Consider the following 27,960-nt stretch of genomic DNA (forward strand, 5'->3'; position numbering starts at 1 on the left):
AATCTTACTAATCTTGTATCAAAAGGAAACAAAGAATAAGAGAATCATACTAGCTGTACCTGTAGTATGACTGCCTTAATGTCTTACACTGCAACCTGAACAGTACATAGACCTCAAGCCTCACTGACAGCAGATAAGAGAGTTACACCAGCAGAGGGCAGCATGATCCTCAGCTCTTCTGTGGACAGCTCTACAGGCTAAAGGTTCAGAGGTAACTCCCAATTTTTATTCCTCATAATGATCCACAAGATGGGAAAACCTACAGACATTCTCTTTCCTTTTAATTTAAGTTGTAATTGATGCTGATGACAGGTGCATTTAATGGCATGCTATTTTACAATGAAAAACCTTCCTTCACTGTTTACCAATTTTCAAGTTAAATTTGATCTGATAAAAAAAAATCATTTTTGCTGTCTGGCTACACTCAACATGAACATCTTCACCTTTTTGTACTGGCTTAAGAATAGTAAAAATATTATTACTTCTATACTCAAAATGGTACAGTATCAACTTTAATAAATATCTACTGTATTACCAAGAATTATTTACTATCAGCTGGTAATGGCAAATGGTGTAGGTGCAATTATGCAATTTAACACTATGAAAAAACCTCACTACACATAAATCGATTAATATTATTGCTGCATATGTTGACATGTGGCACGGTGGTTAGCACTGTTGCCGCACAGCAAGAAGGTCCTGAGTTCAATCAGGCCGGGGTCTTTCTGTGTGGAGTTTGCATGTTCTCCCCGTGTTTGCGTGGGTTCCCTCCGGGTACTCCGGCTTCCTCCCACCGTCCAAAGACATGCAGCTTGTGGGGATAGGTTAATTGGATAATCCAAATTGTCACTAGGTGTGAATGTGCGAGTGAGTGTGAATGGTTGTCTGTCCTTGTGTGTTGGCCCTGCGACAGACTGGCGACCTGTCCAGGGTGTACCCCGCCTCTCGCCCTATGATAGCTGGGATAGGCTCCAGCGCCCCCCGCGACCCTGAAAAGGATAAGCGGAAGCGAATGGATGGATGGATGTTGACATTTGAGTTTATATTGAATACTTTATATTCTGTTTAATGTCCAGCATCATATTCTATAAATGATATATTTATAGTGTCTGTCCCTTAAGCAGTGTTGGGCAACTTACTTTGAGTTAGTAGTTTCTTCTTCCAAAAGTTAGTATAGTTAGCATATATATATATGTATATATATGTGTATATATATGTATGTATATATATGTATATATATACACATATATATGCATATATATATATATATATATATATATATATGCATATATATGTGTATATATATATGTATGTATATATATGTATATATACACATATATATGCATATATATATATATATATATACATATATAAAAGTTATTTATATATATGTATATATGTATATGTGTATATGTGTATGTATGTATGTATATATATATATACACACACACACACACACACACACACACACACACACACACACACACACACATATATATATAAATGTGTGTGTGTGCAGCATATATAAATAAGCCTCTCTCTATATATTCTATATTTATGCTTATATTTATATTCTCTTTTTCGCCTTTTTTTTTCTAATTTCTACTATGCAAATTTCTGTTGGTGTTCTGCTACCAGAAACTGAATTTCCCAGAGGAACCTACCTGAGGGATTAATAAAGTTCTATCAATTTAGCAAAAGTGTTCCAGTCTTTATATTAAGAGTTTTGGGAGTTTCACCAAACTTTATAACTTTTCAGTAAAAAAGACGGAAGAGCTGAAGGGGTTAGTTATGTGTTTTCTGTAGACTAGTCCCTGAATACTAGTTAATGATTTTAATAACAGCAGAAAGGAACAGATTCTTAAACATAAAGTGTTTTAAATGTTTAAATCCCAATAAAAACCTAATTAAGAATAAGAGGACTAAAGGGTGATATAAAACGTGACCATCAATGTTTGCTTTTTAACGAGGCTTTCTTGGTCCTGTGACACACGATGAGCACATGGCTACCAACAGCTCGATTTCTGTTAAGTTTTTACCTGCAGACAGATTGCAAATCTCTGTTTAACTTGGAGAGAAAACGTTGTTCGTTTCCTAATTTCCTGTCTTTAATGATGAATGTTTATAATAGATATCATGAGGTCAGTGTATGCACAAGTAATCCCTATGAGGTTAAAGCTCAGAATGCAGACTGTCATGTTTAGACTTTAGTATCTGTATGATATCATAGAGCAGCATCTCTAAAAAGTTATTTCATGATACATGGGCAGGATTTTAGGAGATTATCTTTTGCATGAGCTAAACTCCTGGATCATTTTCTGCTCCTCATCTGAAACACACCAACAAAGATTCTGCTGGTTTCTTTGTGAGAAAGCTTTTTCTCATGGTCTTCTTTATTTTAATCATCTCTCTCACAGCTCGTCTGACTGTGAGTCCCAGCAGCTCTCAGTTCTTTAAAGGAGACTTTGTGTCTCTGAGCTGTGAGGAGGACGACAGCTCTGCTGGATGGACTCTGAGGAGAAACACAAGCAAGGGAAACAGGACTCTGTGTGGAGATGGGTTTGGAAGATTAGACGGTATTTTATGCATCATCAACCACATTGTCCTACTGGACAGTGGAGTTTACTGGTGTGAGTCCAGAGAGGGTCCCATCAGTAACATGGTTAACCTGACAGTCACTGGTAAGCTGAGTGTGTGGAGTTAGTGTTGATGAAGCTGTGTGTAAATGGATGAAATGCTGTAGTTTGTCTCTGTGTTGAGGTGGATCAGTGGATCAATATTTGGAAACTGAACTGGACTGTCGTAAAGACAGTCACATAGATGATGTGACATCATCTAAAAAAGGCAAACAGTGACAACAAAGTGAAAAAAAAATATCGATTGATAATTGAAATTACACTGAAAACTGACACAGAGATGGCTGCTGGCACTGCGCTGCTCTGCTGCACTTTGCTGTTTGTCCTTGTCTTCGTCTCTGCAGGTGAGATTGAACTGAACTGAGTTTCTCTGTGAGATAACAAGAAGTACAGGAGGATTATTTTAATCTGGATTCAGTTTGTCTCTGTGTGTGTGAAGGAGACACGAGGCTGGGTGGACACTTGCTTTCTCTCACATATTATGTTCACTTATTATCAGCACATGTTGTTGTTCTGTAGAAGCTAACATCTTGTAGTTTCTGACTCTTTGCATGTTTAGCATGAGGCTAAAATTCCCCCTCAGTGGGTCACTGGTGACCTGGTGGATGTTCAGAGGTTCATTAAATCCAACATGATTAAAAACTTAAATTTCAAAGGAAATAAATAAAATACTTAAAGTTAATCATTCAGTTCATAATTGTACTTTGACCTTTAACCTCTCTGCTCTGTGTTGTTTCCTCTTTCAGACCATAAATTCATCACAGCTGAGTCTGGACAGGACGTCACTCTGACATGTCGAGCTCCAAACAACAACATCAAATTTTTAAAGTGGACAAAAGCTTACCTGCAGTCAGAAGTTGTCATTTTGCACTGGGATGGTCACTTTGATCCATTTTATCAGCATCCATCTTTTAAGAACCGGGTGGATCTGCAGGACAGACAGAATGTGACGATTAATGACATACGAGTGTTGAGCTGATGTGAGAGAAACACGCTTATGGGATCTCAGCAGCATCTACCTGAGTGTTGTTGATCCTCCAGGTGAGTGAGTAGAGTTGAGTGTGTGTGTGATCAGAGGTGAAGCTGCTTCCTGGTTGTTGATGTTTGTTTGTTGTATGGATGAGCTGGTGGATGTCAGAGGTAGACAGATGTTTCTCCAGCTGTTGTCTTTGTGGCTGCTCCAGCTGAGACACACCCTCACAGACACACAGCCCCTCCCCTCACTAACAGCTGGATCACTGTCACAGGTGACACACTCACCTGTCTGTGTTTCTGCAGGTTTCAACATTCACAATGTGACAAGAACTTAATGACTGTGTTTGCTTTATTTTAGAGAAACACACCACCACACCTCCACCTACATTGAGCAGCTCACCTCCACCTACATCCACACCTCCACCTGGTTCCACCTCCATCACTCTTCCTCTATCACTCTCTACTCCTCTCTCTGTGCTGTTACCTGTTGGATCAGTCTATGTTGTGGTTCTACTGGTGCTACTGGTTCTGCGGGTGAGACGTTGTGTTCACAGGAAACTTGAAGGTTTGTACATATTCGTTTTTAATCATTGTGGTATTTTGTTTCCATTCTGTGGTCATAATTTAGATTCTTAAATCATAAAAGTGTTTACTTATAGTGTTTACCATTATATTACCTGTTTTTTATGGATCATCCTAAACTTTTGCAACAACATTAAAGCCTTGGAGGACATCAGTGTTCTCGAAGCATCTGACCTTCAGCTTCACTGTTAGCACCAAGAACAAAGCTGACCTTAAAAATGATTCAAGAAACAACATCGAGTTGAAGAGATTACATCTTCAAATCTAAAGTTTTTACTGCTTATGGAAGCCAAAGATTTCAAGCCCTGCTCCAATTATTTGGGTAAAGATAATAAATAAACAGGTCAAAGGTCAGAGTCACATGAATTAGGAAACAGTTCAGTTTCTTCAGTCTGAAATGTTTCAGTTTCTTTGCTTGATCAGTGCACATTTCTCTCTCTGAACAACTTTAGTGATTCGCCCATGACCTGAAGGTAAATGGCCCAAAGAGCCAATCAGCAGCTCTGAAACAGTTTCAGCTTCTTATCACAGTAAAGATACAGTAAATTGTACTTGTCACCATTGTGACCATTGCATCAAATCTAAATAAGAGTTGTATGCAGGCAGAGTGACACTATTGTAGATGCTGCATTTTGAAGTCTCAGTGTTTAAATTGTGTCCACAGCCATGTAGACAGAGTGGGTGGATGTGCTTCTAGAAGGACTTTGTTGCAGCTCTACAGCAGGGGTTTGTTGTTGGATGACATCACATTCAGCAGTGCTGTGACTGAGCCATAAATGTCAGAGCTCAGATGAGGCCCACACATGCGTGTTTGTCGGTACACACACAGTTAAGATATTGTCAAGAGATTTATTCTAAAGACACTTCTTCAGCTAAGAGTCTGAGAGTGAAGACACACACGCTGCAGATTTGACTTGCAAGGGCGGTCACAGAGCGCTCACATCAGAGAGTGGGGGCCCTGTGATCAGCGCTCTGTTACCGCTCTGGTCTTTATTTATATACAAAAATAATACAGTGATGAATACGTCTGTTCATAGACAGAGGAATGTTAGTGTGTATGTGTATTGTTGGATACAGAAAGGGAGTGAAGATAAAAGTGTCCAGCTGTCCTCTTTCCTGGCAGGAGTGAAATAATAATAGCTTATTCAGCTATTATCGCCGTGAGAAAGAATTTATAAAACAGAAACAAGTCTTATAATGGACAACAGTGTAAATCATAAAAAGGTCATTATGCAGTATTCTTTCATATGCAAACTTATATCATTAAAAGCTTATACTGACTACAAAATACAATTTTCCATTAACAGATATGTAACGTGTTAACATGAGACATATGAAGAGACTGAACAGATAAAATGTCCTTTATATCCATCAGTGACTTTTTATTCTTTTAAACTTGATCTGCATGTAAAACACAGCAGCTTCTTTTTGACTCGAGTTAGTCTGACACTGATGGAGCTTCTTGCTGCAGTGTGTTTGAGTTTGGCTGATAAGAGTAACTGATAACAGTGGTCATGCATGTATGCTCTGCGGTAAAAGTGCATCAGCCTGCAGCTCTGTGGCCGCCCTTCTTCTTTTTCTCAGAAACATCCTGATTTCTTTGTTCTCACTGTTTTGCAGCAGAGGTGTTAAGATTAAAAATAAAAACTGTGAAAAGTTGCTGCTATTTATAAAAAGACACCATTTAATGCTTCTAATAAGCTTAAAAGAACAGAATGAAATGTCTCTATTGCTGTAGTGTAATAATATCACAGCACTGTTGCAGTAATTTTAATGTGTTTATTGTACAGAGACTGATTCAGCTGTGGTCTACTCAGCAGTGAGAACTGAAGACATCAGTTATGGACAAACAACCATCAGAACAAGGAGGCCCAGGTACAGCTGCTCTTTATCTTTGACTGTGGACAGAGACAAGCTAGCTGCTCGCCCTGTTTACAGCCATCATGCTAAGCTAAGCTAACCAAACTACATCGTGACTCAAGCCCAGAGCTCAGACATCAAACTTCTCATCTTTCTGTCAAAAAACAAAACAAAAAAAAAGATTCCTTGTAAAGTTGAGCTTTTCCTTAAACTGTCCGTTATAGCGTGGTCTTCCTACTTATCTTGACACAATGCTTTAAGTCAACAGATTGTATTCAACTGAATTCTGTCATCTCACTTCTCCCAATTCAGATGCACTATCCTAGCTAGTAATCAGAGGAAGTTGTTAACCAGTTTCATCTTAACAGTTTGGGACAACAATGAGACAACCCTCAAAACAGGAATGGTTTTACAGCTGGAGGTCACTGACATGTTCCCTTTCCCTCATGTATTCTGACATTTTTAACTAGTTAGGGGTTAGGGTTAATCCTGATATCAGTTAAAATGTCGTCTTTTCATGAGTGGACTCTTAAGCTGTGGCTAAAATGATAAAATGCAGAAATTGTTGTAAACGTTAAACGCAGCTTTGTGTTTTTAGGGCTCTGAGTGTTGTCATTTTTCCAGTGAGGACACAACATACTTAAAACCTGCTCAGAACTAAGTCTGGATTTTGGTCTTCCACCTAAGTCCAGGACACACAGACACAGGTCAGACTGAAAGGAGGTAATCAAGGTGTTTAGAGATTCAACCAGCTCTGATTATAGCTGCAGATACTTCAGAGTCAATGCAGGAAGGTAAAAATCTGTGTGGAGAGACAGGAGTAGGAAGTAAAGTGAGAAAAAAACACGAGAACAGATTCTTTCAAAATAAAACAGGAAGTGATTAACTATAGAGACAAGGAGTAAACACAGAAATACTTAAGAAAACCAAAGAATCACCACAGAGAGAAGAAAAAAATAGAAACAAAGTGAAAATAGAAACATTCAGAATAACAATGAGTTCAAAGTGTGAGGAGGTCTGATGGGAATGACAGCATTAAAGTAACAGCGTTACTTTTTTCAGTAACTAGTAATCCAACTAATTACTATTTCTATCGTTACAACACCGCTACCATTATTAAGAAGAAAATGCAGTGCAGACACGTTACTATTTTTCAACACACAGATGGTTGAAGCTGTCTTCAGCTTACTGGGAGCTGGAAGGGGTGAAAAAATCTCACCAGTGCTGCTGATTGGCTGAGAAAGAGAAGTAGTCATGGTAAACCAATCACATGAGCAATTTAAGATAACATAGCAACAAGATGCTGTGTCAGCCGAAGACAACCCTGATTCTCCATTTTTGTGTAAAAAGTGTGGATTTCAAACTAGGGGAGACCGGGATAGTTGTAACGTGGGTCAGTTGTAACACTTCCAATTTCTCCAATCAGGGCTAAGTTTCAAATGAGGTGACTCATCCTGTGCATGCCCAATTCAGTTCTGCTATCACATGTGAAAAATCAGCACATTTTGTCAAACACAGACAATTTAACACGAAAAAAAGTAATTCATATGCCAAAAAGTAAGTTTTTCTACTTTATTTCAATTTCTAATAGCATTATCTGCTTTGCAGTTAAACTCATCAAACTTAAATTATTACATTTGTATGTCTATGGGGATATACTCTGTGTAGGTCTTTAGTGCTAATGTTTTAGCCGTTGGCTGTAATGTTAGCTAGTTCATGGCTATAGCAGTCTGGGTCAGTTGTAACAGCAACAGTCTGGGTTAGTTGTAACAATAATGCAGATGTTACAACTTACCACACTATTACTTTAACTTATATTAAACAAGTTGGGGCAACGACATCAGCAGAGAGAGGTTCACTGGTCACCTTTGTATATGCGGTTAATGCCATTGGCAACACAATTCCTCCACTGTTTGTGTTCCCACACATACATTATGCAGACCACTGTGTCAGAGATGGACCAGTAGGAAGTATTGGTAGTGGAAATAAATCAGGATGGGTGCAAGAAACAGATTTCCTCATCTTTCTGAAGCACTTTGCAAACCACACCAAGGTAAGCCATGATAAAAAGTAATGGAATTGCAATGCTGGTGCACAACTACATTTTTTTAGCTTCATCGTTATGTTCAAAAGTTGGTGACATCATTTTGGCTGATGATGGTCTTTAATGTTTGTGAGAACATTAAAGATCAGAGACACGTGGAGCACGAAAACTAGAATAAACAACTCCCACTCCTGCAATTACATCAATCAAATAACTCTAAGTTAATTTCACATATTCAGACTTTATGCGATTTAAAACAGCACACATCAACACCACATATGAGCGAGCAGAGTGAGGAATGAGGTTTTGACACACCAGCGTTCTCCATTCTGGGGCTGGAGGCTGGGAGAAGGACTCCAGCCGTCTGGTTGGGTTCACTCCTGGTGGCTGCTTGGCTGCCCGGTGAGCACTTATTATTATTTATTATTTACTGTTATTTATGCATATGTTGGTAGTTGCTGTGGTTTGCCTACTGTGTTATTTTTTCTCTCTCCCTCTCCTTCTGTTAACTTTCTCCCTTATGTTACCTCCCGGCTCAAAAGCTGCAACATGAATAAGGAGACTAACACTAGAATTTCAGTGAAAAGAGGTTTTATCTTAAAATGCAACGCAAGTTGGCTAAAACAGCTGGTATCACCCAGGCAAGGACTAATGAGCCTCTCTGAAAGCCTGTCTCAGGTAAGCTTTTATCCACACCTGACTAGGTGTGGTCAATTAGCAACAGCTGAACACACTGAGGAGATTAGGGGCTGCAGAGGGGCGTAACACCTCCTCCCTCCAAAGGTTCCTCTAGGAGCCGTAAATGAATTAAAAGCCCCTCTGAAGCCTATGCTGCGGCTTTTGAGCCGGGTCGTAACACTTCTCTTACTTTGTTTTTGTATCTCCTGGTCTTGTCTGTTGTGATTCAAGTGGAACGTTATACTGTAATGGTTGACTTGGGAACCTAAATCTGTTTGGCATCTTTTGGCCTTCAGACAACAATTCAGATTTTTACGCTGCTGAACAGGGAAAAATATGCAGATTTATGAAACGTGTCCATAAAAGGCTGAAAATGTGTTTCACACAGACCTCATAGTCATCTGTGAGCAAGTCTCAAAGTCTGTGAGTTTGTGGTTTGGAATCTGTTTATTGCTGCGCCACATTCACGGTCATATTGACTTTTCTGATAATAATCAGAGAGGAAGTGCTGAACTCCTCTGAGCTGTTACAGGAACAGATGTTGGCAGATGTGTCAGTGACAGAGTTACAGTTAGAGAGGTCAGTGAGCAGGATTTCTATCAGGATTCATGTCAGAGTTATTATAATGATGTCTGTTGGTTCACACTCACGGCTGCTTTGGACTGATTCCAGCTCAAAGAGCATCAACATGTTTTCATTTTTCCATCATGATGAGGAGCAGAAACTCTGAGGATTCTCCTGAACTCCTGACTACAGTAAGTCATCCCACAGCTTCTGCTTTATATTCTCCATATTATTCAGTAAATTATAGATTATTACTGATAATCAGACACTTCTGTAGTTCATCTGTAGTTAAGTAGAAGTACAGAAGTGAAGTCAAAGTGAAAAGGACTCTGAAAAGTAATCAGAGGTTAAAGTGAGTGTGACAGGTGGAGGAACCCTAAGACTGAGTGTAGAGGTGGGAAAATGAATCACTTAGAAAAAAGTCACAACAATAATCAGATGAAGCGTCCACACAGAAAAATCCAGAAAACCACCGGATCAGTCTGTGTTCCCATTTCTGCACTTTTTGCTTCCATAAAAGTTGAATGCTGCCTCCTCTGTACTAAAATACTTATTTTGAGGTGGTTTGTCTGATTGTTAAGTTTGTATATTTTTGTTGTTCTGTGGAGATCTTTGAAGAATGAAGACATTTAATGATTTAATCCTACTTTGTATTTACATTCTCGTTACATCAGATTTATTTTTGATTATTAGTCCACCGTAGCAAAGGTCATGCTAACGTGAACACCGCGGTCAAGTGAGCCGTCATTTGTGAGCCTGTGGTCGCAAATTTTGAAGCCATCCTGATAACCTTTTCCCACCAACGATGTGGAGATCCAACCCTTTTAGATCCAATTAAAATCAAGACACTCAAAAAGATGCTCTGTAAAAGAGTAGAATTCTTGGAACAGAGTTTAATACACTGAATCATATGAACAGCAGGAAAATACATACAGACATTTAGCAAGAGAATTACAAAGCAGAAAGCAAGCAAAGCAAAACCCCGGGGTGTACAGCCTTAAGCACAGACAGCAGAGCAACACAGAGACGGACAGAGAGTAACAGCAGAGGGGGAAAAGTGCTGGGGTGTCCTCTGGTCCCCTAATATACAGGGACCAGTATCCCCGCCCCCTGCTGCTGGGTAACTTTCCCACACGCCCAAACACAGCTGCAGGGGTCAGGTACAGGCCAGGGTACACGCAGGGCTCTGGCTGAGGGCCCAGCCCACAGCCACACCCTTAGGTTAACCCTTTGCTTTGCCTTCTGACAATAGGTCACAACATGGTCAAAGGTCACACATTAATCCTAATTATTAAATCTTCACAATATATAATCTTATAACTACATAGGTTCTTAAAACACTTCAGTGTAGTTCAAAGTGTGTGTGTGTGTGTGATTATATCGTATGATATTTTATTGTGATGTGTGTATGTTACCCTTTTCCCTGGGGTGGAGACAAGCAGACCGCCCCTGGCTTTGCAGCAGCAGGGAGGACCCGCATCCCAGACCCCAACTACTCTGCTACAACACACGTAGTCTGACTCTTGTCTCATGATTTCATGTTTTGTGACTATTGAGTGAATTACTGAGATTGCTCTAATATAGCTTAGTACTTCATAGTTCAGCTCTTGTTCATAGTGTCCCACTAATGTTCTAGTATTGAATCTTGTTACTCTGAGTCTCTTGCTTGCCATAGTGTGGGTTAATTTTCAGTTTCTTAGTCCCCCTGAGTTTGTAGCATTGTGTGTTAGTGTATGGGTTTGAGCAATTCCAGAGGGTACATTCATTTGCCTCTCACCTTTAGTTCATATTTAGTGATTTTGCCAAAATAAAATCTTGTTGTACACTGTTCCTCCGAGCCTCTGTGTGGTGTCTGCATCTGAGTCCTCTTCCTTGTGTTGGCTGCCCGGTCGTGACAGAACCTGAAGTTGTCTGATGTTCATGCTGATGAATATGGCCACACCGACACATATTTCCTTTCAATTTGGTTTTCTACTTGTTTTCTATCTTTTTAGTTAATTAACTGATTATAATTCTCCAGTTTTGCCACCTATTTCATTATTTCCAAAGATATGCACGTACCACAGTAACAGTATCTTTAGTAGTAGCTCGGGACCTGATGATAAATGTGTAAATGTGTGTCTTTCTGAGATTTACTGGTAGAAACCTTTGTAGAGAGAACAACACAGTATGAACAGTCTTCTCACAGGTACTGATAAAGAAACAAATATAGAGTTTCTCTTAATTCTGCTTCAGTTTGTTTTCTGTAATCTTGAACTTCACATGTTAAGTTTGCAGATGGTGAGCTTAAGTTGCCAGAATGTAATTTTCCTACAAAAATACAGGCTGTGTACCTGTGTTAGGGTTTTAACCGAGGAAGCTCAACAAAGCCAGTCCTCCTTTGTATTAATTGACTTGACAAAACCAACAAACCCAGGTGAGAGATAAAGGTTATCACAACATTGGTTATCTGTTTTCTCGTATTTTGTTCTAATTACAGTCACTTTAGCAAAATGTATTTTAATAGTTGAAGGTTATTACCTACAAATATGACTGATCAGTGTTCTAGTTTGAGCCCTGCTAGCTCAATCAACAAAATGCAGTGAATGAACAAAAGAGAACTCTAAATCAAATCAATACTTGGTGTGAACACACTTTGCCTTCAAAACAGCATCAAGTCTTCTAGGTGCACTTGCACACAGTTTTTGAAGGAACTCAGCTGGTAGGTTGTTCTAAACATTTTGGAGAACTAAGCACAGATCTTCTGTGGATGTAGTCTTCCTCACATCCTTCTCTCTCTTCATGTGATCCTGGACAAACTTGATGATGTGCTCTGTGGGGGCTGTACAATCACTTCCAATACTTCTTGTTCTTCTTTACACTGAAGATAGTTCTTAACGACTATTCTTACTTGGAGAAAAAAAAGTTGGTGCAAGAAGAACAGAGAACAAAATATGAGCTCAAGATTATAATCTATATTGACTAATCAAAGTGAGCTTAAGGTTCTGTATAATTAGTGTTTATTAGTGATGTCCTTTGGTGTATTGCAGCCCTTAGGATTAAGTTTTACTTCAGTGCAGTTCAGTGATGGATGGAGGGAATTTTATTGTAGTCACAGAGATCCTTAACAAGGAGGAGAAAAAGAGATACACTGGATCACAACAGTAAATTCTAAGAAAACAATATGTATTTAATTTTATCCAATCCGATCCAAACCTCCTTTATTCATAAAGCACTTTAAAATACCCAACACAGGACCAAAAGAATAAAACAAAATGGTAAAAAATAAATAAATAATATAAATAAATAAATAAATAAAAATACATAAAAATTAAAAAACCCTATATTTAAAACAAGATAAAACAGCATAGAATCAAATAATAATAAACAAACAAACAAACAAACAAACAGGAGAGGCCTGTCTTATCTCTAAAGGCAGATTGTTCCACAGTTTTGGTGCTGCTACAGCACAAGCACAATCTGCTCTATGTTTATGCTCAGTTCTGATTACATTAAGGGACAATCATCAGCTGGCATCTAAATACACATTTAGGGCGACCAAAAACCATTACCTCAGTCTTTTTGTCATTGAACAGATTTATCCAGAGGAGAGATGCATCAGTACAAACGATTTCATCCTTTAAACCTGAACTCTGTGAACGGCTGACTGTTCCATGTGCTAAAGAATAGAAAACATTATTTCCCATCAGACCATGAGCAACATTCAGGCATCTAACACAGTAACACTTTTATTCTTTACATATTCAGCAGAGAGAGTTAGCTGTGTGCACTACTAAAAAAAGGCTGTTCTAATTCTCAGCACCGCTCCTCTCTTTCCCTGAGTCCTTAGCAATTCTCCTTTTCACGATGACGTTTTCCTCGAGGCCAAGGAAAGAGTTTAGGGAAAGGAGATAGGCGCTAATTTTGAAATAACAACCCACGTGGTTACGTTGTGCAGCTGAGTCACGTGACCGCACAGCCACAAATCACAGCAGAGCTGGGAAAAGGGGGCGGAGCAAAGTGTGTGCGCAGGAGAGGAGTCGAGCAGAGAGAGCTGCTTTTTCATTAAACGGGAGTTAAGTAGTAAACTTACAGGAACATATACCACTACCGTCGATCTGCACACCCTTGTCTCCTGTATTGTAGCTGAGATCAGCGTGAACCACGTGGGTCTCTGCTCCCTGATCTGTTTTCTGTTTGGAAAGACTTCCAGCTTCATCACGGAGTTACTCTCGGTTTGTGGGCTCATCTAAAGGTAAGCACCGAGCTAACTTTAATGTGGGTTCAGTTTATGTTGAGTTTATCTCTGTTGAGAATAATAGATTGCTTGGTATACAGTGGAGTTAGACAGACTGTAGAGTCAGGGGCGGATGTAGAGAAATTTTCTTAGGGTGGCAAAGAAATCAAATGGGGTGGCAAAATCAAAGCCTTTTTTCCCCCCCAAACACATATGCAGGTGGTTACATATGGTTAAAATGATTCAAATGCAGTAAGTATACACGTTTTTCATATAAATATAGTCTATAACTTAGTTATTGTCTGTAGCCCACATAATTACACACTTTAGTTACATAAAACATGTGAGTTTTGATATTATGTACTGTATAGCCTGTATAATAAATAAATATGTAGCCCAATAAGTATAAAATCCAGAAAGCTACACAACATGGGGCGGTTCATTTACAAACACAAGTCTAACTTAAGTTTCAAACTGTTTTTTGTTAGAAAACAATCACATTGTGTTGCGAAATCAGTTTTACCCCGGTTCTTTATTATTCCTCGGGCCTTCAGAGATGGCACCGGACCCAGTAGTCATTTTTACAAAATCTTTATTCATCTTTATTCATCTTCATTTAAGCATGCACTTCTAGAAGGGAAGACGAGGCCGGTGTCCCTCTGAAACAATCTTCACCCCTTTGTTAGTTCCACTCAGCTTTATAGAGGCGAGCCCATCATAAATCCCCCACAGTGTGCTGGAAACTCTGTGTCTGTGTCTATGTGCACGAGCACGTGAGTGCCTGTGTGTGCACGAGAGTGAATGTATGTGCGTACCTGTGTGTATGTGTGAGTGCACGTGAGTGAGTGTGCATGTGAATGTGTGAGTGTAACAGCTTAAAACACTGTGGGTGTGTGTCTCTTCCTAGGGGCCATAAATACCATCTCCCCTCCAGACCACAGTTACCAAGTTAAATGTAGAGACCCCCACACAGGTATCCTCTGGGGAATTTCCACTCAGCATAAACTCCTCTTTGTCTTACTCTCACAGTTCAACTGGGGGAGGGTCTCCTAAGATCTACTCCTAAGTTCATGACACAGTCAGGCCTTTATTTATATCCAGGGCAGTGTCAGTGTCTCTACCATAATTCTACATTCTATCTTAACACATTTCTAAACTCTAAAACAAACTAAACATTCCTACATATCTAACCTCTAAAATAAGCTAAACATTCCTACAATTGTTACAGCTTAAATTACACAAAATGTCAGAAATCTGCACTGTCATGAACAAAAGTTGAAACCTAATTTTTCATGATTTGTTGGATTAACTCACTGAGGTCTGAAATACAACAGGCCATTTTTGACTCCTTTTGAGTTTATGTTTGTATTTCACCCTCAAATTGTTTCATTTTATTTTTTCCCCTTGCCTTGTTTGGTATCATTCTTTTCAGCTCAACTGAATTTAGTTATTTTTTTCACTGACATACTGCATTAGTACTACTATTACTATTAATATTACTATTACTGATCTGAAATCACACAAAGAACTTAAAATCCTAGTAGTATTTTTTTTTTAATGTAAAACAAACACAGGCATGTTGAGTAAATTTTTATAACTTGAAATGCAAATATAAATTGTACATTTTGTAAACATATACAACTATTTATCTAAAAATGCAGCCAATACACCTGCCGTTTTTTTTTTCATTTTGTACAACCATCTAAAAATATTACTAAAACTAAAATGAGGGAACAATCAGGTGTCGCAATAAGATGCCCCACAAATGATGTGTGCCAGTAAAAGAAAAGTTTGTCCACCAAAATAGGGCTGTTCATATAACGATATATATCGGATGACGATATAAAAACGTCTATCGTTTCATTTTACGCTATCATTTGTTTCGTGGTGTCGCAAAACAAACTGTTTACGGCAATATTTTTTTCATTATTTTGATGGTCACTGTAGTGGCTGTATTAATTTCCTAAAGTTCTCTCTTTCTCTTATATTTAATATAACCACACTAGGGCTGGGCGATATGGCCTAAAATTCATATCGCGATATAATTTGAAGCACGTGCGGTAACGATATATATCACGATATATTCTTTTCTTCTGTAAAACATATTTTCCACACTATAAGGCACACTTAAAATCCTTTAATTTTCTCAAAAATCGAGAGCGTGCCTTATGTATGATTTCTGGTTGTGCTTACTGACCTCGAACCGATTTTGGCTTGCAGAAATCTGTTAAAAAATGTTTTAGTACAACTTTGGTAAGCCGCACTGCTTGATGGATTATCAGAGCATTACGGCTGCCGTAGTGAGGAGCTTCGCGGAGTAATCTGGGTCCAAAACTCCGTCCCCTTCAGGTCCCAAAGTCAAACAAAAACGGTCTAAATTCTTTCATCTTTAATAAAATCATCAGCGTTGCTGCTCTACCAGGTGTAATAATTAAGTTTAACATCCAGGCATCCATGAAAACAGAATTTATTAAATTTAACGGAGTTAGATGTTAACAGGAAGTTAGCTCGCTAGTTTCTACCTAAACATGACATACCATGTTCTGACTGATAAATTTTTGAAACTAATTAAAACGTACAGCTCTAGTACCACTTCCAACATAAATGAAGACAGGAAACTAAGCAGCAGTGGCGTTTACAGGGTTACTGAAGTTGGACTACCAGGTATATAATGTTGTGCTACGTGATTGCTAGCGACACAGCTATGTTAGCATAACATTAGCACAGTGAAGCTGGAGGATGAACGCTAACTTTTTTTTCCACTCGATAAAAGTTAACGTGAGGGATTCTGGTGGTCAGGGACAAATGCAATCGCATAGCAGGATGCTATACACGGGCCAAACTTCAGTCAGGAGAACAACTGAGATTATTCATCCACAATACAAGGTTAGTTATTAATATACTGCAACAACATGGGAATAGAACAGCTGCGAGAGAATTCAACATTAATGAATCAATGTTACGGAAGTGGAGGAAGCGCAATTTTTGGCTTTCCCACTATTTCAAAAGTGCTTCATCTCTTTGCTATGACTGTCGCCCGGCATAATTTGCAGATGATAATGGTTGTAGCCGCTGCGATGCTTTTGACCAAAACAGGCACAGCTTGATGACATCATCAACATGCGCTATCGCGATAGAGCGATATAGTCAAAGGCTGTGTCCCAATTCAGGGTATGCACGCTTGAAGTACGCGCACTACGCATACTACGTACGGTGCGTACTACAAGTACGGGAAGTGCGGAAGTGAGAGGCTTGTGAAATGGGACGGTCTAGCCTTCGTCGTGCTGTTCAGGTTGCCTAGCAACCATGATACTAACCGCGAGAAATGTTTCATACAGCTTTGTGTGACAGAAATGAAGGAGAAAAAATGTTTTGTTGGTCATTCATTTTTGTCATGACATCACTTTGATTAGTTGAGACCACAAGACTGTAAAACATGATAGTTGGGCTTCATTCCTGTACTGAACAGTCATTTCAAGATTAGTTAGTAAATAATAATTAGCTAATGTTATTCATGAGACTAAAGTCATCTCACTGTGGTAATGTTAATATAATATGGACAATATTATATGTATTGTCAGATTATATATATATATGTATATATATATATATATATATATATATATATATATATATATATATATATATGAGCTTGAACTCTGGGTCAAAGATGCAAGTTGCAGTTATTTATATTTCCTATCACCTTAAATTTTCACTCAAAGACAAGTATCTCTGACAGTGTATATACAGATGTATTATATATAAGAGACAAACATTGTTCTTTCAATATGTTGGCATTACTAAATTTGGCTCAATGCTTATATATATGTGTAAAAAGAAAATGTACGAGCTGTGATAACTGTTTCTGATAGAATCAGACTGATATATGAAATATTCCTTTATTGGGTGAGAAAATCAGAGCATGTCATAACTGCTTTAAGTCACACAGAATAGATATCAGAGCCTTAAACAGGCTGACTTCTGCTAAATGGGTCAAACTGGGCAGAAAGTATACAAACACATAACATCCTTATAGAATATGATGTAACACTATAGATCAACTTACCTCAGAATATATAAAGCATATAAACAATTACAGCAATATGATGCAACAAACACAGCAGTGCTACTAATCCAAAATACTCAAAGCTTCATAGAACTGAAACAAACATTTATTTTTAGCTCCATTCTGCTGCTGATACATACTTTAGGTTTCTGAATATTAAACTTGTTGCTGCCTTTCATAGTGTGTAACTTGAAGGCCCTGAGTACTTTCTCCCACACTGAAAACACTGGGATGATAACATTATTTGAACATTACCTAATAAGACTGATTCAGGACAGACAATTAGTTATGTTAAACTTTCCTAGCAGTCCTTCACAAACAGGGAACAGTCTGTCTATTCTCTCCATCTGTCAGCTGCTGCTGGCTCTTCCTCCTCCTCTTCCTCACACACTGCTGAGTTTGTCCTGGTGGATCATCAGGGGTGCAAAGCCTCACAGATGATGTGCAGCAGTGGGTCCCTCAGTCTGTCCTCACTCTGGACACTTGCAGTTGTCACACATGGAAATCAAATGTGTGATAAGCTGCAGGATTCAAACACAAGTGTAACTTATAAACACATGTTCATACTTTTATTCCACAATCAGAGAGAAAGAAACAGAGAGAGAGTGCAGGACAGACAGACAGGTGACAGTCTCAGGTGTACACACTGCTACAAAACAGCACAAGAGAAGGAGGATTTAGTGTTTGTGTTATTACGAGTGCTAAACAAGAAGAGTTCCAGATGGTCCAGTGGACACATGTGTGACTCCTGTGATTAAAGCATCTTTCTTTCAGCTTAACGAGTGAACCGTCAGCTCGTTCAAACACACGTTAAAGTCCGTTTGGCTCGACACCACCGAACAGAGGCAGCAATATAACATAGCTAACGTTAACAGTGCAGTGAATCCTGCTTGTGCCGTCATATTCAGGACTGCAAACCGAGCAGCATCACTGACTTTCAGCTTGTTGTGTTTGTGGATATATGACTGACTTTAATTATCCACAAAATCATCACATTCTCTGTAAGATTAAGGTCGACTATTGTATTATTATATTTTAAAGGCTTTAAAACCAAGTAAACGCTGAAAGTACAAACATCACTAATGTCACATAACTTTGCCGACATGTGGCCAACAGTAATGTTTTAATGTTCTTAAACATTTGCACATAAATAAGTGACATCATATTCAGTACTTACTTTTGACAGTTCACTCTTCGGCCGCTCCCTTCTGCCGTATTTTGCGGCAAAATTATCCACACCCACCGCCGCGCTATGGATTGTGGGATATATGGGACCACGAAGCGTGCACCGGACCACGCTTGATATTTGGGGAAATCGACGGCGCATTTGGAGTATGCATTTGAAGTACACTTTGAATTGGGACAGCCGTCGTCGCGTGGCGGTGACGTAATCGCACTTGAAATGCGTACTTCAAGCGTGCAGACCCTAAATTGGGACACAGCCAAAATCTCTATCGTTGGCCAAATTTATATCGTTATATCGTTACCCCTACTACGGACGGAAAAGCGGTTGTTTTTATGTGTTGTCGTTAGCAACAACGACGGTAAAACCACCTCGTGTCCGCTTGTTTATTTTCCACATAAACCTTTCACAATAAAGCTCAAGATCCTGTTGAGACTTTTCAAAATAAACTGAATCACGTGAAAGATGCAGAGTATTTACGGATGAGAAGCAAAAAAAGAGCCGTCAGGTGCTAAAAAATAAACCTTAGACTCAAACGTTAGAACAGGCTTTTCCCCGCAGCACGCCGTGTACTAAATACTCACAAAGAAAACGGCGGCCGTTACAACCTATGTCTAAAAATGTATCGTTTCATGCATCAGTCAAAACACTCGACTCCAGGTACGCGACGTCCAGCTGGAAACACTTCACGCAAGTCGAGCTGCCCGACATTCACAGAATTTACAGAAAATGTTACAATTTGTGATTTATATTGTTATCGGACGATAGATGTCTTAATATCGGGATATGAGATTTTGGTCATATCGCACAGCCCTACACCAAAAGACAGAGGAGAACAGCACAGGGATAAACCTGCAGGCCTGACAACAGGAGGTGTATCACTCCGCTGGTTTTCTACTTAGTGACAGTGTTTACGTTGCAAATGTGCCTTTGTGACATTGATTAGTGCCCTCACTGACACACAAAACAAAACGACTACACAAGACAACACAACACACTAAGTATACACTCCACACTAAACGTCACAAATCTCCCACATCTAAAAACTCTCTCTCTCTCTCTCATTCTCACTGGCTCGCTCTGTCTCGCTGCCGTTACCGTCACTCCCAAAACTTTTCTCTCTTCCTAAAGAACCAAATCCCACGTGTTGACTTTTTTTTTTAAATTGGTCGACATGGTGCATTTTTCCACCGATAGGAAAGAGGTGGCTTTTTTTCCTTTCTTTACTGTTTTCGCGCTTTCCTTAGAAAACGCTTAAACCACACACACAAAAACGTGACGACAGTATTTAGTAAAAAGCGTGGCGTATATTTATTATCATAACTCTAGATTTACTGGCCTGTAATTAAAATTTAAAAACTTTGAAGTCTGAACTTTCAATGTGGGCTGAAATAGAGACTGCAGCTTGTTGCTATGTTAGCTTAAAATAGTCATGTGATTTGGAGGTGCAGTGTGTCGGTGGACCACAGAGGGTTAATAATCCTCACCTTCCTTCCATATCCAGAGTGTAACATCCAACCACCTGTGTAAAATCTGAAATTCCCATGGTGTTGTTCAAAATGTGCTCTGGCACAATCATAAGCACCGCTTGCTACTGAACAACCCCAGGGTGAATAATAGAGACAGAGAGTAGTGGAAGCCTACTGAGCAGGGGTGCCAAAGGGCTACACCCGGCGCCCGTCCCCCTTACGCTATTAAGGTGTGTGTGAGGAATGCTCCTCAGATCAGCCTTTAGAATAGGACTTCATTGGATGATCTCCAGATGCGTCTGTATTTTATTTACTCCCAGCCAGGGGCAATTCTAGGATCAGACCATTAAAAAACACTCCCCAAAAAGAATAAATTATTACAAAATATGAATAAAAACTATTAAAAATGGAGGCAACTTTTCCTGTGGTAGAATGTATACAATGTATGAAGTGTCACATACATTGTCACATACATTTGTGACGCTATAAAGTGTCACAAAATCACACACTGCATGAAAACATCTTAAAATCTGAAGTTTTCGAGATGAGATGATAGCCTTTATTTGTCAGTTGCAGGTCTTTTGCCCAGAACTGAGATGACAGACCTTGCCGACCGTACATACAATACACAAACATCACATTGGGGAGACAGGTCAGGCTAGGTAGCGAGGACAGCTAGTGTGGACATGGAATGTTTTCAGAAGAGAACGCCGTTTTCCAATCTATCCGGGCTGGACGCAGCCTCACTCTTCTCTCAACGGCTTCACAATAAACTGTGAACAGATACCGAGGAGAGCAGCAGAAGACCTCATCCAGGAGCTGTTGAAGTACGATTCTTTTTGATGGTAGCAATCAGGCGGAGACTTTTACTTCCAAAATCAGACGTCCTCATTTGCGCTGGAAGCAGGGGCGATATTGGCGCATTTTTGGGGGTGCTTCAGCCAGAGCGATGATGGCTGAGACACAGCGGAGCGGAGGTGTGAGTGTCTGGCTTAAAACAGGACATGTTAGCTGCATTTAACCTTCAGTTACTCTTTATATAGTTAGGTAGGACTCAGACCATGTTTCTTTTTAGCAGAAAAACATTACACCCAGGTAACCTGCTGTGTTGAAAACGTCTTTTCCGACAATGTTTGCTACTCTACAATCCGTCCTACTCTGTAGTCAAATCAGCCACATCTGACCGTCCTGTTGCTCCCATTGAAATTTATACAGCCTATTTAAAATCTAAAACATAAGATTGTCCGTAGCCTGCTGTTGTTACCACTGTCCTGTTTGCAATGGATACTGAGAGAGGACTTTTTGTTAGTGATCTTAATAGAATTTTTTTCATATTAATGTAAATTTTCATCTAATTGAATACAATCTATTTGTGTATGATTGTCAGTCCAAAGAGGGAGAGAGGAAAGAAGGGAACGTGAGGAGAAAGTACAAGGTCAGGAAGAACCAGGTAAGAAAACAGACAACTGAGAGGCAAAACAGAAACTATTAAACTGACAAAGAGACAAAACCTGATTTTACTCATACAGTCTGGAAGTTGTGTTCTCCCTATATTAAAGCTGCTATACAAATTCTGCAAAACAAACTGGGTTGAAACATTTTTGACCCTCTTTAACAACATTCCAACGCAACATTGTAATTGATTGGGGAGATTAAAATTAATGATATATTTTATGTGGTTCAGCCAGAACTCTACTAAAACCTCAGCCAGTAATAGGTAGGCCAACTTTTGGACTGTCCAGTTGTCTGTATGACTGCCACAGTACATACATCACATTTGCTCACTATCACAAAGTGCCAAACAGCCCTGGTGGAGTGAGGAGCTGTAAAGAGAAGCAGAGTGCTCTGTTTATATTCTAAAAGTGTTTTCAGCGTGCTTGTTTCAAAGATTCTGTACTGCAGCTTTAAATGTTTTCCAAAAGCACACATACACTTATCAGTGTTTCTCAAACTTTTTACAGTGTGTACCACCTGATAAAAATGTCAAGCTCTCCCAAGTACCACTATGAAAGCATGAAACTCATAAATCTTACAACACAAAATTATTATTAATAAATTAGTAAATTAGTATCTGCAGTAAAGATTTTTTCATACATTGTATACATTCTACCACAGGAAAAGTTGCCTCCATTTTTAATAGTTTTTATTCATATTTTGTAATAATTTATTCTTTTTTGGGAGTGTTTTTTAATGGCCTGATCCTAGAATTGCCCCTGGCTGGGAGTAAATAAAATACAGACGCATCTGGAGATCATCCTATGAAGTCCTATTCTAAAGGCTGATCTGAGGAGCATTCCTCACACACACCTTAATAGCTGTGTGTGAGGAGCTGGAGTCGAGTGTTTAAACCGATGCATGAAACGATACATTTTTAGACATAAGTTGTAATAGCCGCCGTTCTCTTTGTGAGTATTTAGTACACGGCGTGCTGCGGGGAAAAGCGTTTGAGTCTAAGGTTTATTTTTTAGCACCTGGCGGCTCTTTTTTTACTTCTCATTCGTAAATAATTTGCTCTTTCTTGTGATTCAGTTTATTTTGAAAAGTCTCAACAGGATCTTGAGCTTTATTGTGAAAGGTTTATGTGGTACATACACAAGCGGACACGCGATGGTTCAACCGTCGTTGTTGCTAACCACAACGCACAAAAACAGGCGCTTGTCCGTCCGCAGTATCTAGAAAATTTGGGAAAATACTGGCATCATAAACAGTACTTAGCTACTTCTGAAGAAATTATGATGGGACCCTAAAAAAATACTATGTACAATAATGGATTTCTATACATTTTACATCAGATGAAAACGTTTGTTGTAAGATTCAGAGCGATAAACAAACAAGAGAGAAAAGCCGATCAGCTGATCACTGATCAGTTTCATGATTGAAGTAGAAACAGGAGAGAGAGGGGGAGAGAATGAGAGAAGAGGAGGCAGCTGTGCAGCAAAGACACAGAATAACTCCAGCTTTGTGTCTTCTTCATTGTAGCTGAAATACGGGACAAACTGTGTTCCTTTTCACCTCATTACGAAATGCGCAATATTTTCTCTGTATGCGAGACGATTCCGTTTTTTACGGGACGGTTGGAAACTCTAATAACTAACCTTATAAATAAGATTAAACAAGTTCAACATCAATAACATCACAGCACCCGCCCAGCCGTATAGAAACTCCGTCATGCTAGCTAGTACGCAGTACGAGTTATTGTAACTGACTGTAAAAAGTCAGCATAACGAAAATAAACTGCACCTAAACTTGGTTTATATGTGACCCAGATAGACTGCAGGTCATAACTTCTTACCTGAAGTTCAGTTCACCGCCTTGGGTCTCTGGTCCTCCTGCCTTTCCGTCATCCACCTGCCAGCGTGCTGCATCTGCTGGCCTCCACCACTTGCTAATGTTACTGAATCTTTACAGGGAGTGCAGAATTATTAGGCAAGCTGTATTTTTGAGGAATAATTTTATTATTGAACAACAACCATATTCTCAATGAACCCAAAAAACTCATTAATATCAAAGCTGAATGTTTTTGGATGTAGTTTTTAGTTTGTTTTTAGTTTTAGCTATTTTAGGGGGATATCTGTGTGTGCAGGTGACTATTACTGTGCATAATTATTAGGCAACTTAACAAAAAACAAATATATACCAATTTCAATTATTTATTTTTACCAGTGAAACCAATATAACATCTCCACATTCACAAATATACATTTCTGACATTCAAAAACAAAACAAAAACAAATCAGCGACCAATATAGCCACCTTTCTTTGCAAGGACACTCAAAAGCCTGCCATCCATGGATTCTGTCAGTGTTTTGATCTGTTCACCATCAACATTGCGTGCAGCAGCAACCACAGCCTCCCAGACACTGTTCAGAGAGGTGTACTGTTTTCCCTCCTTGTAAATCTCACATTTGATGATGGACCACAGGTTCTCAATGGGGTTCAGATCAGGTGAACAAGGAGGCCATGTCATTAGTTTTTCTTCTTTAATACCCTTTCTTGCCAGCCACGCTGTGGAGTACTTGGACGCGTGTGATGGAGCATTGTCCTGCATGAAAATCATGTTTTTCTTGAAGGATGCAGACTTCTTCCTGTACCACTGCTTGAAGAAGGTGTCTTCCAGAAACTGGCAGTAGGACTGGGAGTTGAGCTTGACTCCATCCTCAACCCGAAAAGGCCCCACAAGCTCATCTTTGATGATACCAGCCCAAACCAGTACTCCACCTCCACCTTGCTGGCGTCTGAGTCGGACTGGAGCTCTCTGCCCTTTACCAATCCAGCCACGGGCCCATCCATCTGGCCCATCAAGACTCACTCTCATTTCATCAGTCCATAAAACCTTAGAAAAATCAGTCTTGAGATATTTCTTGGCCCAGTCTTGACGTTTCAGCTTGTGTGTCTTGTTCAGCGGTGGTCGTCTTTCAGCCTTTCTTACCTTGGCCATGTCTCTGAGTATTGCACACCTTGTGCTTTTGGGCACTCCAGTGATGTTGCAGCTCTGAAATATGGCCAAACTGGTGGCAAGTGGCATCTTGGCAGCTGCACGCTTGACTTTTCTCAGTTCATGGGCAGTTATTTTGCGCCTTGGTTTTTCCACACGCTTCTTGCGACCCTGTTGACTATTTTGAATGAAACGCTTGATTGTTCGATGATCACGCTTCAGAAGCTTTGCAATTTTAAGACTGCTGCATCCCTCTGCAAGATATCTCACTATTTTTGACTTTTCTGAGCCTGTCAAGTCCTTCTTTTGACCCATTTTGCCAAAGGAAAGGAAGTTGCCTAATAATTATGCACACCTGATATAGGGTGTTGATGTCATTAGACCACACCCCTTCTCATTACAGAGATGCACATCACCTAATATGCTTAATTGGTAGTAGGCTTTCGAGCCTATACAGCTTGGAGTGAGACAACATGCATGAAGAGGATGATGTGGACAAAATACTCATTTGCCTAATAATTCTGCACTCCCTGTAGAAGCTCCGCAATAGCCACCACCAAACAATTGAGTTATTTTTGCACATCTCCCTTCATCTGGCCAATCCACGACCTTTCAGTGTTTATACCGTTACAGAAAAAAACGAAGAAGAAAAAACCCCATCGGGCAAATGCCAGTCGATGGCCAGTCCAGCTATGGTAGGATGGATTCCCAGAACACCGGCTCTTTGAAACGTGTCAGCAAAATATTGAGGAAAAGCACAGAGTTTTTTAAATGGACTAACAATGAGGTGGACTTGTTGCTGTGAGTAACACAAAAGTAAAAAGTTGCTAAAGTGATTGAGAGTTAAATAATTTCAAGAAATCTGGAGCATGTACAGACTGATATTAATCTTTAATAAGACTGTCAAAATTGAGAGCAAACAAAACAACTGCTGTGTTGTCACAAATCCACCGTTTACAGATGTATTTGTTTTCATAAGCGTTTTCAAACAACTGTGCTTTCCGTCAGCGAAAACGCCGTCTCAGTGTGGACCGGATGCCAAAATGGAGAGAAAACGATGCATTTTCAAACAAAAACGCGTTAGTGTTGACATAGCCTCAGGCTACACTCACACTATTCAGCTGGTGTTTCCACTTCAATGTAGTCCACGTCTATTCCATGAAAATATGCTCTACAAGTGTCAGTCCCATACTAAACACGCTCATCTGGCTAAGTGTTTTTTGCTCTCCCACAAAACCATCTTCACCTGTGTGTCTTTCTTCTCTCTGTACTAAAACTAGAACCTCTGTTGTAGGAGCTTTTGACATTCTCTAATTTAACACTCAGTGTCTTCCGTGTTGGGTGATTCTCTGCGTTCTTCCTCCTCTTCTTTCTTCAATCTCAGGGCTAAACTGCCCTGAGATATGTTTTTCCGCAGACTAGGGGATTATTCTGCCCCTGCAGTTGAGATTTGAGACGGACCGATCCGATATTACGTATTGGTCCAATACTCACCCAAATTACTCGATCGGTTATCGAAAAGAAATACAAAATTAAATCCGATCCTTTAAATATCACAAAAGCACTTCACAAAAACTTGCGACATAGCGTAACCCAGCTCATAACCTTAGCACGTCGGAGCAGCATGCGTCACGTGATAGAGCAGCTGTGGCGTAAGAGAGCTGTCGGTGGTCTGGTGGAGCATTTGGAGCATCGCTTTGAAACCAGCATTTCATCTCCAAGAAAGCTGTCCCGGAGAAAGCAAGAAAGCATTCCCACGCTAAGCTTCACAACCGATATATGGAGCGACTGCCTCTTCTTCTCTCCCCTCCCTCTCCTGTTGCTACTTCAATCATGAAACTGATCAATGATCAGCTGATTGGCTTTTCTGTCGTAGTCTTGGATCCTGGACCCGACCTCACGCATGCAAACCAGTGTGCTGTGCTGTGCAGTTTCTCAACAATGACGTGCATTTTTGGAGATATGTTCGGCAAATAAACAAAAACGTCATATTGCCAGAAATGTCATCACTAAAAACACTATGTCGAAAATCAAGCCTTTTATCATCACAGTCTTGGGCTGCCAATAAACAACGGCCTAGTTTTTATTTTTATCTTTTGTAAAGACAGCATCTGTGAGTATCTGCTGTTGCTACTTCAATCATGAAACTGATCAATGATCAGCTGATCGGCTGACTTTCATCTTAGATGACTTTTATATCTCGTCGGGACTGGATTTTAGATTCCTGATGGAAACTTGGCTTGGACGCGGTGAGTTTTCTTCTTTCTCGGAACTCCTTCCCCCCGATTGTTCATTTTTCAGCTCTCCCCAGACCAATGGTAGAGGTGGAGGGCTAGCTTAAGTATTCAAAAACGATTTTCGCTGTCGGCAAATGCCACCTGTTTCATATGCAAGCTTTGAGGGGCAGCTTTTGGAAATGAACTGCGCTCCATCAGCTGTCTGCGCGGTGGTTTATCGTCCACCGAAATGCGTTAAGGATTTTAATCTCAATTTTGCTGACTTACTGGGGAATCTTATGTTAGGATATGTGTTTTAATTGCTGGTGATTTTAACATCCATGTATGCTGTGAGACTGGACCACTAGTAAAAGATTTCCTTGCCCTTATTGACACTTTTAATCTCACTCAGTGGGTGAGTGATCCAACTCATAAGAAAGGTCATACACTTGATCTGGTGCTGGCATATGGTCTTGATGTCTGTATTACAGAAATCAAGGACTGTGGGATATCGGATCATTTTCCAGTTATGTATAGTGCGTAACATGGAGTTGGACAGCGAGCGACCTGTGCATCAGATGCGCATGATAAATTCAGTAACTGCTGCTCGCTTTTCCTCCGCTTTTACTAACTCGGTCCTCTGTGATACCAACCCCGGTGCGAAACTATCAGCTGATGACCTAGTTAACCTTTTTAACTCAATATGCTGCGCTATCCTTGACTCTGTTGCTCCGCTAAGGACTAAATGCACCAAATCTTCACATCAACCTTGGCTGAATAAAACCACCCACGCTCTCAGACGTGAATGTCGACGTGCAGAGAGAAAATGGAAAGAAAACAAGCTCCAGGTGTCTTTGGGCATCCTGCGTGACTGCTTAACAAAATATCAAAAAACTGTTAAAGCTGCAAAATCTGCTTTCCTATCCGGTGTAATTTCTACCAACTTTCATAAGCCCTGAGTTCTTTTTAATATTTTTAATTCTGTGATTAACCCCTGTGCCACTGTTCCTATGGAGGCTTCCTTTGCACTTTGTGA

The 27,960-nt window shown here is 39.8% G+C and overlaps 1 protein-coding gene and 1 long non-coding RNA gene across 6 annotated transcripts in view; both read left to right on the forward strand.

The window, feature by feature from the left end:
* The window catches only part of atp11b (ATPase phospholipid transporting 11B), a 201,424-nt gene that overhangs the window by 55,790 nt on the left and 117,674 nt on the right, over positions 1-27,960 (forward strand). The window lies entirely within an intron of this gene.
* Positions 2,902-4,082, forward strand: LOC109195144 (uncharacterized). The gene is made up of 3 exons (XR_002056830.2): positions 2,902-2,980; positions 3,383-3,677; positions 3,970-4,082. It is a non-coding gene; the product is annotated as an uncharacterized LOC109195144 (long non-coding RNA).

This window comes from Oreochromis niloticus, linkage group LG17, assembly GCF_001858045.2.
Source record: "Oreochromis niloticus isolate F11D_XX linkage group LG17, O_niloticus_UMD_NMBU, whole genome shotgun sequence".
In the NCBI taxonomy this organism is placed as follows: Eukaryota; Metazoa; Chordata; class Actinopteri; order Cichliformes; family Cichlidae; genus Oreochromis; species Oreochromis niloticus.